The sequence below is a fragment of the Neopelma chrysocephalum genome, unplaced genomic scaffold, assembly GCF_003984885.1.
Source record: "Neopelma chrysocephalum unplaced genomic scaffold, ASM398488v2 Primary Assembly neopelma1_85, whole genome shotgun sequence".
Taxonomy (NCBI): domain Eukaryota; kingdom Metazoa; phylum Chordata; class Aves; order Passeriformes; family Pipridae; genus Neopelma; species Neopelma chrysocephalum.
In genome coordinates, this window is record NW_020897747.1 from 4,421,740 (window position 1) to 4,427,739 (window position 6,000).

At 37.4% G+C, this 6,000-nt stretch overlaps 1 protein-coding gene across 5 annotated transcripts in view; it reads right to left on the minus strand.

The window, feature by feature from the left end:
* Positions 1-6,000, minus strand: part of VTI1A (vesicle transport through interaction with t-SNAREs 1A) — a 273,725-nt gene that overhangs the window by 203,127 nt on the left and 64,598 nt on the right. The gene's annotated exons all lie outside the window — the stretch shown is intronic.

Here is a 6,000-nt window from a genome sequence, read left to right on the forward strand (position 1 = left end):
CCTGGTCTCTTTGAAAAAAGTAGTTGGAAAAGGGTTTTTTGGTACCCTCAAGCAGCTAGAGGACAGTACTTAAATAATGAAAATTCACAATTTCCTTACTTTATGGTAAGCACTTTATGTACTTGTAAATCTACGAATATACTAAAAAAGTTGATATGCTGCATTTAAAACAACACATGCAAATGCAGAGTGCCACGGACCAGACTTTGAACATTGCTGGACAAGCTTGGGTGGGTTACTGGGCAAAATTTTCACGACCACAAAGGTGCAAGGCCCATACTGCTGCTGAATCCAATCTTTAAGAGGAAGCACAGAGCTAAGGAAAATTGGGATGGTGCTAGAATTCAAATTAATATGCACAGGAGTATCTGAATACAGACAGAGTCTAACAGCTAGAACTGGGAAGGTCAGAGCTGGGAAGGCTGGTGAGAGGAAGGAAAGGACAATTGGAGGGCCAGGAGGGAGGAGGTGGCAGATAGGAAGCTGTAGGGAGCAGTTCGGTGACTGGACAAGCAAGGAACCAGCAAGCAATATTCAAACTGAAGGTGTAAAAAGCCCTTTGCTGGTATCAACAACTGCATAGTAAAACACTAAAGAATGGAAACTGAGTAGTTTGGTCTCTCCATGCCCTCTCAATGCTGCTTCTGACTGTTACAAGGCAGCAGCACTACCCAAACACGATTCCTCTCCACGATCGTGCAGCTGGGACACTCCTGAGGCCTGACATCCTCAGGAACAAAAATCTCTCCCTATTTCTTCCTCCTCACCACTTTAAAGCCCAGACTACGAAGAAGGGCAGAGGGCTTAGAGATGTAGGAATGCAATATGCCACTTCAAAATGAATTTCTGAAACAATAAACAGATTTTAATAGAAATCAGCCAGAAAAGAAAAAAAATTATATATGAAACATGAAATACCATTGCTAGCACAAGAAACAGGGATCATGAAAAAGCTCTCTCTGATGGTGACTGGAAACTGCATAAAAACTCATTTCACTGTAGAAACTTTGGATTAAGATTTCAGTAGAAAGATGTTCTGGCATATCAAAGAAACACCTGAGGAAGAGATATTGGTATATGCTCCAAAACTCAGAAGCCCTCTTTCTCTAATGAAAGGTTTTACATACAGTATTCACATATACATGTATGAATAATTCATTAGAGATGAAATAGGTAGATATTAAGTGTAAATATCTGGGACAGGAATAGCCTTCTTTTTATTTAAAGCAAGGGGCACTAGAAGCAAGGCCCTGATTTTCAAAACTTGGTTTTCATTTCCATACTCTTAGTTATTTGGAGCTCAAATGTAATCAGAATATGCATGCACCTGAAGACAGAACAGGAGCATGAAGGCCCAAGTGATATTAACTAATGCAAGCAAATTACTAAGCATACAAAATTACAACATAGAAGAAACAACATGCTTTCCACTAGTCTAACGTAGCCCTACACATACGAACGTTAGGGTTTGTTATTTTGTTAAATTAACAGTGGATGTTAGAGCCATTAAAATCTTTTATAAGCTGAGCAAACACTTTTTAGTTTGATCGTACCTGAAAAGTCAAACTCCAGCTCTTGCAACCATAATGAAATGGAAACACTTTAGTGGATCTACTTACTGTAATTTTTATGGTTTCACATATTTTATGCTAGCTCTGGTGTGCATCTCATTTATGACACCTGACCAGCACAACAACCCCATGAAATATGGAGGGAGAAGGTCCTTCAGGACAGCTGCTTGGGGTTCAGGTTGTTCCATCAGTAAAGGAGTCAGAAATCCAAATCTGTGACATGCTGCTGTGGACAATGTGTTAGTACCTCAAATTCCATTACTCACATCTGGCAAGACACCTCCTGGACTTGTTTTAAAACAGTTCCCGTTTCATACTAAAGTCACTGAACTTGAAGACGCCTGCCTTCAGGAGCTCCTTATAAACATTTACTAACATACTTTCACTGATCTGTTCACTGTACTTTCACTCCATTCTGCATCTGGATAAGACAATAACTACCATTATTTCATAAAGAAGCAAAGATACAACTTTGTCTAAAGGGATTCCTATTTGCTTTCCAACAGGTGAGCTGCCAATACTTTGAGATGGGTCTGACCATAAGCCTGTAGGCTACCACTACATTGCATTATATATTTATGGCTCAGTCCAGAAAGGGAGTTTTGACTGTAGTTCATTACAACAGGTGAAAGCCACTGAAATTCGCTTGGATCCCTTAGTAACAAGAATTATTCATGTAACACAAGAGTGAGAAATAAGCTGCTGTGTCTCTTGCTGAGAGATATATCTCCTTTAACTGCTTCAGTTACATGTTCCTGAGATTCCCAAAAAACAAGGAGGATGGAAAAAAAAATCATCTTAAGCAATCTCAAGATTCAGAACAATTTTCTGTAAATGGAACAAGAGACTTCCTTTGATTTCTTTACTTTAAAACACTATGTTTACATACTACAAAAGGGTATAAAAACAGAAGCAAATAGAAAATTTTAAGATTCAGTGCAAAGATCTATTACCCACAAACTACAAACTCTTCTAGTAGCACAGATACTTCAGACAGTCAGAGCCACAGCATAATATCCAATAATCATTACTCACAGAGGCAAGCTCCACACTTCTTCTCAAATTATATGTACTGAAAGCTATAGAAATATGTAAGATTGATGTAGGAAAATAAGGAAATACCTGCAACATAGTTTTGCCATGAATTTCGGGACAGCATTCAGTGGTTGGATCTCTCTTTTACAGTCATGAAACAAGAGGAAGCCTACGTTATAGAAACACCAGGATTTTTTTTTTCCCTAGAAAGTACCTGGCTTTTGAGAAGAACTCAGCAAAAAGCAATTCAACTGCAGTGTACAATGGTCCTCTACAACTAGGTGTGCTCTTCTTCTCCTTGACAGTGTTTTACACTTCCATGCCAATTTTATCTCTGAAGACGAATGAAGCATTTTGAACTATTCCTCATTCAAAATACTCCTGCCTGGGCAAACATATCTAAGACATGACAAAGAAGTGTATACACCTTATTATGCTATATTCTACAGACAAAATAAGGAGGTTCTAGAATTCATTTTCAGGCTATGGAAATCTGAGCATGGGTAAAAGAATTAGGAAATCTCTCCCTCCAAAATGGGAAGATTTTTGTGATTCAGCAGGATTAATTCAATGAACTCTCCTTTGGCTCAAAATATCAATTTTCATGCATTCTTAAAATATTTCTCACATTCTGAGACTATATGATCAGACTAAATGGCCTGAAATTAGACATACTGAGTTCTACAATTGCAAGTAATGAGTGGTGTTGGAAATGCCTACTTACACAGCTGTGAACTTCCTCACAACCACAGCAGATTATAACATAAAACCAGAAAAACAGCAAGAAATATTTTTTAAAACAGTATTTTAAACTAAAAAAAGCAGATGAGTGCACTTTGCAGTGTTATCAGCCTTTACTAAAAACTTCTCCTCCTTAGGATAATAGAGATCTTTGAGATTCAAACAACCCATGGTTTCCTTGTATATCTTGAGTGTGTTTTTGCCATAAAATTCAGGCAATTTAAAAGCAAATGCTCTGACAAATTCACTGGTGTACCAAATTGCTTATCAAATGCCTGTTAAATTTGCAACATACCTTTACAAATATTTAGAATGACATTCTTCTGCTTACAGTAAGCCTAGAGTACTCCAGAACTGGTTGCCTCTGCTTAGTCCTTCAGGAGGTTTCTGCATAGATTTAAGGATCCTCACTATCAACAAATGACAGCATACAAACTATGAAAGCCTGACAGTCAGTGTTGGATTGTGTCTTAGAGATGGTGACATAAGTGGCATCCTGTTCAGACACCACTGAAGCCCATGAATCAATGACACTGCTCAAAGAAGGAAGTCAGACCTTCCAACAGATCTCAGCTTGTAAGAACAACTGTACATAAGATGAAAGGGCTTATCAATTTAGAGATGCAAACAGGAAAAAAGCTTCCAATTTATCATGGTAAGTTTCAGGAATGGTAATGTGAAATTGCATAAAATTAGTTATGTGATGTCAGATTAATCCTGAGATGATCACAGGGGCAGGTTAAAATAGTATATGTATTTTTGCTGATTAAGGTAATAAAAAAGACCCAAATGTGACTTATTCACGAGGTGAAAATCTTCCAGCTTCATTACAATATGCAACATACATATCCATAATTGTGAAAAGATACCACCTAAATAAAGCAGAAGAGATACTTAAGGGTTGTCACCTCCACATCAGACAATCACAGAATGGCCGAAGTGGGAAGGGACACCTTGAGATCATCTAGTCCAACACCCTGCTCTAGGGTCATCTAGAGTCAGGTCTGTGCCCACCTGGATTTTGAGTATCTTCAGAGATGGGAGACTTCACCTTGCTGTGGACTATCTATTTCAGTGTTTGACCATTCCCACAGTAAAAAGTTATTTTCTCATGTTCTGGTGTAATTTCACAGGTTTTATTTTTTGCCCATTGCCTCTCATCCCGTCACTGGGCATTACCGAGAGGAATCTGGCTCCTGTTTCTCCATTCCAACCCATCAGCTATTTACAACACTGAAACTTCTCCAGACTGAACACTGTCTGCTTTCTCAGCCTCTCCTCATTTGAAAGTTGCTCCAGTGTCTTAATTCTCTTCATGGCCCTTCGCTGGACTCACTCCAGTAATTCAATGTCTTTCTTGCACAAGAGAGCCCAGACCTAGAAACAGCACTCCAGAAGTGGCCTCAGCAGTGCTGTGTAGAGAAGCTCTTTATGCAGTAAAAGTGATAATCAAGGTAAGACATGGTCTGAGGAGTCAACTCAAAGATGAATTGAAAATGTTTTATTATGACACCTCAACACAGAGTGATCACACAGTAATCCCAAAAGTAAGTTTCTTCATTGCACTGAATTTATCTAAATTCACTCATACCTAAAATCATTGTGATCTGTGCAAGGATTAATATAATTAATCAGTTTTGTCAAAAATCCTGGGAAAAAAATCTGCATTCCAATGATGACAATATTTCCAAAGTCATCATCTCCAAATTATTTAATATTAAGAAGTCATGTAATGTCACTACACTCCTAGTCTTCACAGAGTTTATATATATCACTGCATAAGATGAAAAGTAAAGACAGATACAAAGATGGGGTGAATTAGTGTGACTCTATGGAATTCAATGCAGTTTCACCTGGTTTTGATACTGAAAGACACCATTTCTGTATAAATATACATTTGCACTCCAACCATATTTCTCAGAAATCACCATGGAGATATGCAACTGAAGTTAATATGATCATCATCTCCATAAAACAAATTCCACATGGAGTAAAAAAGGATATAAGATATCTCTTCCCCAAAAGGATCAGTCTGAATTTTTATATGCTGTTTCTTTGCAAAAGATCCAGGCTCAACTGAAGCAGATCAGCAACTATTTTTGACAAGTTTAAAATAGTCCTAAAGACAAGTTATTGACCATTGATAGAACAGACCTGAAAATCTGCAGGAAAGCAAACTTAATTGCTATCATATATCGACCTATACTAATGTGCCAACCTCTGGCATAAGAGAGTTAATTCTCTTTGTCCCCTCCAAATTCTGCACTGTATTTCATACACCCATTTTATTATTGTGCACAGCACTAAGCCCAGAATAATTAAAACGCAGACACTTTGGTAATACCATTCACTTAACACAGCCATATTTAACTGTATAAGGGTTCAACTCAATTTAGCTCTTATAAGGCTTGAATTCTAAAAAATACACTGGAATATATCAATTAATTGGGACTCTCTGCTAGAAAATAACTTCATGGCTCAAATATAAATTTTCTGAAAGTTTTTTCAACTTTCACAAGCTTTATTTAAGTGGATTAGACTTTGAAGGCTTAACTATTGCTCGTTTAGAAAAATTCATTATAAATTGCTAAAACTTAGTAAAAACATTTCGAAAATACCAACTGAAAAGTTGAAGTCAATTAAAAAAACCCGC